Source organism: Typopeltis vanoorti, chromosome 21 (assembly GCF_054136105.1).
Source record: "Typopeltis vanoorti isolate ZY-2024b chromosome 21, IOZ_Tvanoo_1.0, whole genome shotgun sequence".
NCBI lineage: Eukaryota > Metazoa > Arthropoda > Arachnida > Uropygi > Thelyphonidae > Typopeltis > Typopeltis vanoorti.
In genome coordinates, this window is record NC_143569.1 from 81,549,472 (window position 1) to 81,560,000 (window position 10,529).

Consider the following 10,529-nt stretch of genomic DNA (forward strand, 5'->3'; position numbering starts at 1 on the left):
AAAGATAATGGCTATTAATTCAATTTAGTAAGTATAAAGTTATGCAGTTTGGCGTGATGTGATATCCAACAGCATATTGGAAGGATTATACTTGGAGTCACTGACGACGCTAAAGAGCTTGGAGTTATGGTGGATAGAAAGTTGAAGTTCAAAGGTCATATAACAAAAACTACAAATACAGCTCGGAGAATAATTGCGATGTTGAAATGTACATTGACATGTAAGGATAGGAAAATCTTTTACAAAGCCTTGATACGATTACACCGGGACTATTCTGCGTAGATTTGGTCTTCTGGATTCCGAAGGGATAAACAAGCTGTGAAAAGGCTGCAAAGAAGAGTTACAGAGATGACATCGAGATTATGGATCGACTATGAGGATAGATTGGAACTATGTGGACTGACAGAAGAATTTGGGGGTGGTATGATAGAGTAAATTGTTGAGGGGGCGTTATATCGGTTGATAAAATTTTTCATCATATGGTTAAGTTAACCATATGATGAAAAATTTACAGTTAAGAAAGGGATAAGATTTAATTTTTCCCTCACATAGCAGTGAGGGAAAATTTAACTCTTATAAAGTGCATCTAAAGTGAATGACTTTAAGAGAAGGTATTGCGTCTGGTGTGTGTGATATGGCCTTCCTCAGTGAGTCCTTAATTCCCTGGCAGTCGAATAATAATAACAATCCTGAAGCTCTCTTTTAGAGACAAAACAAGGAACTTTATCAAGCTACTTCAGACTTCCAATAAGTAGGGCTGCGATCTCGCACTATACGCACACACAACGTTGACTTGATTTCTGTTTACACGATTCTTAGTATGCCTGAGGCAATACCTTCTCTTAAACTCGCATTCTGCCACCAGTTTATGGTCTTCTACGTGTTATTAGTAGATTCCTTATATCGAATAGTGGTTCATCGATATATTAGGAACTTGGTAATAACGATGGAAGAAAATCCAATTCAAGTACACACCGTGCTCCAAGTAAGAAATAAAAAATGTAACGGAATTCAGTTGAACTACAAAATTCCGTCGTCATTCGACCATCTTTTATTGCCCAGTCAAAACTGGCTTCTTTGGATGTATCTTCTAAAGAGTGTAACTGACTACCGATCTATTTTTCTTCTTCTTCTAAATGTCCACCAACCCACCGTGCACGATTAAAAATTGGGAAAATGTTCAACTTTCTACTCAGATTTTCTCCTAGGAACATTTTTCCAAGGTTGAAAAAATTTCGGAATCAAGAAAGACAGACAGAAAAAGAAAGGTGTGTGAGAGAGAGAAAATCATCATTCGAGGATGCTAGGGAGTATTAGATTTACACCGAAAGCGCGACTGGTTGGGTTGCTCCGATCAAAGAAATGTCGCGCGAGGCGTAACCGTGTTATATTTATTAATCCCCCCCCCCATTGGTTGGTCTCTTGTCGGAGGTAAATAATTCCTAAATGCGGAAACCCATCTGATACTCGTTAACCTAATCATAGTTTTATCATCATCATCAAATTCCTGCCATGTACCCTCAAGGGGTGTACAGGATATGATAGTACTACATGAAAAAAATTACATCATTTTTAATTTCCTATCTACAATTTTCCTCCAAATCAGTCTGTTACTTGTCAAGACTCCAACATTATCAGATCTTATATTTCTATTGTCTAAAGCACTTTGTACCGTATCAATCCACCTATATCTTGGTCTTCCTCTGGGTCGTTTTGCTGCCAACCTGGCAGAGAACACTTGTTTTGCTAATCTTTCCTCGCCCATTCTGTTTAAGTGACCATACCACCTGAGATTAGCTCTGCTAACGCATTCCTGGATGCTGACAATGTCAAGTTCTTTCCTAATATCCTCGTTTTTAATATGATACTGCCATTGATGCCATCTGTTCACGCGTATAATCTTTCTCAGGACTCTCATATCTGTGGTCTCTAGTCTTTGGTCAAGTGTTTTACTTCTGACCCAGCTCTCAGATCCATAAGTTAAAACTGGTTTGAACACTGTCTTGTACACAGCTAATTTAGTGTTCCGACTAATTTCTTTCTTATTCCATATGAATTTATTCAATTGACTTCCCACCATACCAGCTTTGCTGATTCTGTTGTCTATTTCTATATTTAATTTACCATCATAGTTTTATGGAATGAAATAATTTCCTTTTCTCCTGGATTGAATTCGAAAACAAATATTTTCATTTTCAACCTTAAAATCGTACATTCTGCTGCTTGTTAGGAGCTTCCTAATCCAGATTAATTCCGAGAGAAAGCCTTCAAAACGGACAAGCAATGCTAATTTGATGTCATTTGGTGTATGTAGAAGCAGAAAAACTGAATGCTTTTGCACTCCATTTCGTGGAGATATCCATCGAAAATTACTGAAGTGAATGATCTTTATGGGTAACTTTCGTTTATCTTACAACTTTTATCAAAAAGATAAACTTCTGTGACTGGTGCAGTTAACTTTTAGAAATCTCTGTAACCTTCAATGAGAAACTACACCATCTGATTATATATATGTCTCTTTACGATTAACTTTGATTGGAGATCCAAAGCGAACTATCCCCCCCCCACACACACACACAACAAACATTCCCACATACACGTACCAATGTAGCAGTTCCATCGATCAGTTTTCCCAGAGGTTTTTTTGAGTCAATGGGATCTCCGATGTTTCTTCATCTCGGTGAGCGATTCATTCTTTCAATATTTCCCCTTAACTGGGTAAAATATAGTGCAGATACACTGGTGTCCAAAACCTAAGAACGAACACTGTTTCTGAAGATAATAACCGCAGCCGGCCTGGTTGGCCGAGTGTATTAGCGTATTCGCTTTCCAGCCAAAAGGCTGCAGATTCGAATCCCGCCGTGGGCACGGATGTTTGTGATTGTCTGCGAAAATATTAGTGGTGGTGGGTGTTAGTGTAAGATGATGCTTTTCGCTATAGGTGGTGGAGATGGAGAGTTGTAGAGTAGGTGCCCTCCCTCAATGAGTCTTTGGACTCCTTGGAGGTGTCACGTAATAATAATAATAATAACATTCAGATGAATCAGCTTGTGGCAATTTGTATAACTGACGATTTCCAGTAGAAAGTGGGCACACGTTCAGATTTTCGAATCGTGCACAAAGGGATCACGTGATAGCACTCGACATTAAAAGGCTGCGATAAGCGAATTGTGTTTCACAGAAGTTCTTTTCGTGAAGGAATAAAGTTGCAAACTTGGATGTCTTGTAATGTCTCATAGACGCCATCTAGATGGGGGGGGGGCGGAGGAAGAATTGTTGGAAAACTTGAAGGCCTTAGAATTACGGATATTGCCAGAGAGTTTGGATTTCAAATAGCATTGTGTCCAGGCTCTGGGCAGCGTTTCAAACCAATGGAATGGGGTTCAGACGTTTGCTAAGAGATCGCTCTCACTCTACCACGGAATATGATAGTTTTTTATAACAACAAAACGTAATCGACCTACTACTGCACGTCAGCTTGCAAGTCGGCTCCATTCAAGCACAGCTGCGCTGATATCTCGACAAACTGTAGCAAGACGTCTGCAACAAGTAGGCCTATACGACCGAAGTCCTCTAGTTTGTGTCCCTTTATCTACAGGTGATCGTATAGCACGTTTTAAGTGGTGTTTATCCATACAAATTAGACACCAATGGGCTAGTGTACTCTTTACAGATAAGAGTCGTTTTAGTGTTTCCTCCGATCCTAGACGACAACGTTCTGGCGTGAAAGTGGTACTGATTACCATTGTGAGAATGTTTTTCAAATGGATAGATACGGCGGTGCTGGGGAGGCATTATACTTAATGGACGCACCGAGCTACAAGTGCTGGAAAAAAGGAACTATGACTGGCGAACGATATTACAACGAAGTTCTTACGTCATGTGCGATTGTTTCGTGGTGATGTAGGCGAAGAATTCATTTTTATGGATGCCAATGCCACACCATATCGTACAGGGACAGTGGAGATACTTCTGAAGACCCGAGAATATTAATCGAATCGAGATGTCAGCACATCTCATCCCATAGAACACGTTTGGGATGCAATGGGAGACGCATTGCTGTTAGAAATTCCCCTTTAGAAAACAAACAAGGCGTTATCCTTGCTCTGAAGGAGGAGTGGGCCAGTTTGCCTAAAGAACTCCTGAATCACTTGGTGCTAAGTATGGTACGACGTTGTGAGAGCTGCATCACAGTTCAGTGTGAATATATTCCATATGGAAATATCTCAGCATATTTTTCTTCAAGCACTGCACATTAATTCCTTAACTACGTCCTTTAGAAATTTGTAACTTTTGCCAGATATAGGTATTGTAATTTATTTTTTTCGAAATTGATAACATTTTTTGTGTAATATAATTTATTATTATTATGCTGGCAATAAATTATGTTCACATTGCTGTATTCATGAATTTTTTTTTTTTTCATATACAGGTAAAAATGTAGTTCGTTCTTTGCTTTTGGACACCAGTGTATATGACGCAACTTTAGTTCCAAATTTTGTGGTGTTTGGTCTGTCTGTCATACGAACGATGCCCTTATAACAAAGAAACACTGGTGCTTAAGAAAGATAATTTAAAATATGCGAAAGAAATTAGATACCTTTTTTCTATTTTGTTCTCTTTCCTTTAAATCCAGCGTGAACATATTTTAAACTAATTTCCATTTATTTTCCTTCCCTATTTTACAATAATGTGCTGACTAACTCTAAACGAAGACCATATCCTCTTGTTCTTGCTCTTATGGTCTTTTTTTTTCTTTTTTTTTTCTTCTCAAAATGAAGGAACAAACAGAAGAAATAATCCAACAACTGCACTTTTTTTCCTTTTTTTTTTGCGGAGTTATCCCTTTAATACGTTCCATTCCTTTTTTAATTACACTTGTTTTGGAGGAAATTTCTTGCAGACTTCGATATCAAAATGGAATTTCAGTCGTAATTCTGTTTGTGTTTTGGCAATGCCACTCGATGATCAAGTAAGTGCTTCTTCCCATCGTTATAAACGAAATGCAGTTTCTTCTCTCGAACTCGCTTACCAGTAATCAATCGTTACGTTTTTGCTACATATGCATCAAGAAGCGGCCAAAAGAATGGTGCAAAACAATTTAGGAAAGAATAATATTTTTACTAGTTTACCAATAATATGCAAAAATAACGATCTCGTACCACTCCAGACGGGCATGTGAAATAGATTCCACATTAAAATTCTGATATAGCTAGCGACATCCCAAGTCGATCAAAAGATTTTCAGCAAAATTCTCCTAACTGTACGATATTACCAAAACAAAACTTGCATTTAAGTTATTTTCCAAAGTACGGGATATTTTCATCCCTGGAAGCATTCTTCAGGATTTCAACTGAATTTCCTGGTTTTTCTTTTCCCAGTAGTTGAGATAAGGTCGTCTCTGTTCTCGGTACTGTTCTTGAACTAAAGTTCTCATGCGAATTTAGTTTGTCATCACGTTACTTGTGAAGACACTTGGATAGGCATTCGCATGTTCTGTTTTGGTAACTAAACAGAACTTCTATTTATCAAACCTTGCAAGTAAGTTGTCTTACTTATCATCTGCGTTTAATGGAAGCTGTGATCATTATTCAGTCATCGCGACAAAGATCTAACTTTCGTATTAACATTGATAAGAACATTGATAACTACGAGGGCCAGCTATTTCATTTCTTATCGGTGAATTTGCGTCACTGGCACTATGGGCGATGTCGAACTTTCCACGATTGAAATTCAATGGTGGAAGATATTCAGACTGCAGTGGATACACTCAAATTTATCGTACTAAAAAGTTACACCAGACGTAGACGGTACTGGATTCTCATAAATTATTTCCATCTACTTGCGCCAATAAAGCCTTCTTTATAGCTTAGGCATTTGTTTTAGCCGGTAGTTTGGGTTTAGTTGAATTTGCTTGCTTGCTTTCGTTAACAATATTTTCTAGAATGATTAGTACTAGTGTTCAAAGGCCTCCGTTCACTGGGGACGAATCATTTTAATAGCCAATTTGCTGACTAGTCTTAATTTAATATATATATATATAAATATTAAAAATATATAAAAATATAATAAAAAAAGAGATTAAATCATGCTTTCAGATTCAATCGCTTGTTCTTGACATTGTTGGAGCTTATCACACAGTTGTTATCAGGAATAAACTTCTTCTAAAACGGAATAAACATAACTTCAAAAACAATTAAGCTGATTCTGAAATATGTATATGCTTTGCTACTTTTCCTCCCGCTAATATAATTATTGTAAACCACCAATTGAAAAACGGTCGATACCAGTAAGTGATCTTTAACTTTGTGCAACGTAGTGTACACACATAACACATTGTCTGTCTCAACTTCATTATAAAGAATATGAGAGAGAGAGAGGGGGAGGGGATCAGGGTTTGCTATAACTAGTAGGGAATTTTTCCACTGTGTATTCTAAGCTTCGTCAGCACAACATTCTTGTCCCTGGTACAATATTTGTATGCATCCCATTTATTTACTTCTCTCCCCTCTCCTACACTGTGTCATCCTCACCTGTGCAGGGATTGGTCGAGGCGTTGACCCCGAGCACCTTAAGAAAAACCAAGCAGCCGTACCTTTCTTAGAGTTTAACGCCATTGACTGAAGCGGATAGAGCTCCAGGGTTCATTTTATGCGGTTGTTACCTGCCAGCGCACCTACTCTCAGGTGGATTTTCTCGCCAGAGGGACCTTAGTGTGGAGCCTTTAACAAACAGCTTCCTTCCTTCCTTTGATGTTTACCTTCGACCTAGAAAGAACTCCAAACCCGGTAATGATGACGATAATAATAAAATTGAAAACGAGGGGGGGGGGGGGGAACTCGAAACTCTTTAAGACACAAATAGCCTGAATCCCGGAAATAAAGGTTATTAGGTTAAGACTTCCACCTTGGAGATATATTCCAGACATGAGATGCTAAAGGGTATTACATCATTGTTACTTTTTTTTCTTTTTTTTGAGGGGGGGGGAGTCTCATTCACTTAAGATCGTAAATTTATACTGCCATTCGATAACTTAAGTGGACGAGAATTAGGTAATCCGGGAACCTTCTATTTTGATACCAAAGATATTTTTATTTTTTTTCAGGGCATGTTTTAGATAAGTAGGGTGGTGATTTTGAACAACGTGATGAAACTGGTTGGGGAGCAGGAGCACTATTCAGTTTGGCATAAATCAACCTAGAGACATTCATACTCATGTTTGGATTCGTCTGATAGACTTTTTTAAAAATGTATTTGTATCTATATTAAAAATAAATCAAGAAACTCTGATATTAATTATGAACGAAATGCCTTTTTCTTCCTGGTGAAGTAATACTAAATGATTCGTGTGTTTTATACGAGAACAACTGAGTAAAGAGAATTTCACTTTTGTATAGTAATGTTTTTAGTTTCGGCATATATTGTCGTATCGCTTTGCTTAATTGTGTGACTCAAAGTGCTTCATTTAAATGCTAAAATAAAGATGACTCTGGTATTTAAAATTCCCACTGAAACCTGCTCATAAACTAAGGTAATTATTAAAATTTGAAATTATTCGAATTACATTTCACTAGCCCAGTGCATGCAAATTGCTCTAGTGCGCATCTGCAATCTCTCTCTCGTGGGGCATTGATTAGGTACTTATCAGTATTTTCCCACTTGTCTACACGTGTGCTTCTCTGCATAAACATCATAAAAACGGACAGACTATCGAATACTACAATATTGTTCTTGAGTTGCATTATTGAACAAAAGAGCATCTAGAGTTGCTATTGTTGTTTTTTTTCTGTCGATTAGAACATTTTTTGATACAAAAAGAATGCATGAAAAACAAATGAGGAAAGATCGACTAGACTATAAACACACACACACAGAATTTTTCTGCAAAGATTTCGGAATCCATTTGTGCACGTGTTTGATGCCTCTTAAATCATTGTGGGGTAAACCGGTCAGACATCTTATGTATACCTGGGTTTCGTCAGAATGTCATCCTAAATGACTCGCATCTCCCCGAGACCCAGGAGGGAGGGGGGGAAGCATCTGCAGCTGTGTAATAATAGTTTTTATAGTTGCTGTCCAAGTGGGCTGGGTCTTCCAGGAAATTATAATCATCCACACACGCTGTGGGCCCATTATACTGGCAAGCCTAATGTTCGCTGTCACGTCTGATGGAAGTGCCTGCCCCGGGCTCCGACAATACTTGCCGAACCGGAGACCTGCAATGAAATAAAAACAAGAACGGCTAAAAACTTTGTGGAATGATGCACATCAGACGTGGTGTAGCTCTTGAGCGTGCGCCTTTAACAGGCTGAGAGCATTTTTTTTTTTTTTTTTTTTTTTTTTTTTTTTTTTTTTTTTTTTTTTTTTTTTTGGAATTTTAGGCTAATATTGCTGTCATGAAATATATTTATCCACGCTGTCCAGTGGCATGGATAGATCTCTCTCTCTCTCTCTCGGTTAATGAAACTGAAAAGTTCTAATTTAGAAAACAAAAATGAAACAACTTTGTAGCTACAATGTCCTGATTGATTAGCGATTGCTAAAATCGAACCTCCCCTCTTAATCTTATCCACTGGGACAGACTACACTGTTGCTGTGTTAGTTATTCCTAGTTATAACAGTTATTGTATTGGGCTTCAGCTTCTAGAGTTGTTTAAATCGAATCTAAAGCCAAAATTTTGGGGAACCTCCTCATCATTATCAGAACTGAATCGTAACCAAACACATTCTTAGCAGTACAAGATTTTCCTCTCTTGGAGGATCTTAAACTTCGTTTTAATCCAGACCAAGTCCGCTATTGTATCCATTATCCGCTATCGATAATTTACAGTATCTATTGAAAGTATACAAACAAAAACATTTATGGAAGTTTGTATTGAATTGAGAACATTTATTTATTATTACTTTTTTCAAATGCCCATGTGATTCTGTGTGCCGTGCTGGGTTGGGTTGTTTTATAATTGCAGATGAAACAACTAAGGCTATGAGGCCAAAGTATTATATTTATAAATTCTGTTTGTTATTCTGGTAGATTTGTCTGTTTTTCAGAACGAACGAAAGATTGTAGTTCCCTTGAGTAAAAATTCCAGTTCCCCCCCCCCTCCCGTATAATACTGACTAACTCACCTTCAGTTGAAAAAGCCCTGATAAAGGTCCTTTGGGCTCAATGTGATTAGATGCCAGGTTCCACCCACTCTGAGGAAAATAAACAAAAGACATCGGAGTTGTCTAGAAGTGTTTCTATATTCCTAAAAGAATATTGCATTGCATAAGTACATACGTTCATTTTCAAGTTCACTGTCAATGAATTGGCAGCACACCCATGAAGACAAGAGATAAACTTACTAGTTTATGTTCTGTCGAAAACGATAGAAGAAACCCATCAAAAAGTTCTTGGGTTCCCTGAACAGATAGCAACTCGTTGCTCCTAAACCGAAACAAGCTGCTTTTAAAGTATTCTGATAATGAAATTAGAACTCAGTTCGACCATCGGTATTGCTTACGGGAGGGAGGGGAAAGAGAGATTACTCATGTGACCGGAACATGCAGCTGATCGCTTGCTGCTGATAATATTTTAGTAAATTGAATTTCAGCGCACACGCGATCGAAAAGTATAGTTGACAGTTTGGGCAAAATGCCAACCATTGTGTTTATGACATTGTCGCGGATTAGCTAGCTACTGGACATCAACAACCGTTTGATATGTCAAGTCCCAAGGCAGACTGTCGACCCTGCCGATTGCCTTGGCCTTTCTCTCATAGTGACCTCATTGTATGGCCGTTGATCCGGTCTCGCATCCTGTATTGTTGCTTTTGGCGCAGTTAGTCGCGTGGGAGATCGACGTTGGGAGAGACCGACATTAAGGGTTATTAAGGATGACATCCCTTAATAATTCCTTTGCGTAGCATATTAATGCTGCACAAAGCATCGATCCTCGCACATAATTCATCGGAACCCTCGTTTCTCTCTTCGCCACCAGGAGGCACACTGTTTTATCGCTGTTTTATTGCAATATTGATATGAAATGGGCGTGTTTAATGAGCTCGTTAAAGAAACAAGTCAAATAAAATACCGCAATAAGCAAGTGTAACTGTGAGCTTGTGGCTAGGAAATTAATGAGGTGTATGGGTTGTAGCACGCGCTCCAAATTGAAATTGCCAGGAAGCCGGATGACGTCCCATCAGAGGATGAAAATTGGGAAAAACCTTTCAGATTATCTCGAGTGTCAATAATGAATTGCCGTTGTCTACTTCTACCGCAATAATACACATCTAAGCGAGCAAACGTCTTCTCAGTAAACTTACCAGTTAGCAAAGCTCGTGTATAAAACCAAAAAGAACAAGCAACGGAACTCCACATCCATTGTGTTAATAAGGAGAATTCCAGCATTAATCCCTACATCGTGCTGTACCAACCTGCCCTCTATTCACCTCCAACAGGGAAAAATTTACACTGTTTGACAGTCGTGATCATAGCATTACTAGAGAAAGATTCTTCGGATAATTCCAGTGATATCTTGAAGAGGGCGC

At 38.3% G+C, this 10,529-nt stretch overlaps 1 protein-coding gene across 1 annotated transcript in view; it reads left to right on the forward strand.

Moving 5' to 3' along the window:
* The window catches only part of dachs (unconventional myosin-IXb-like dachs), a 68,480-nt gene that overhangs the window by 21,025 nt on the left and 36,926 nt on the right, over positions 1 to 10,529 (forward strand). The window lies entirely within an intron of this gene.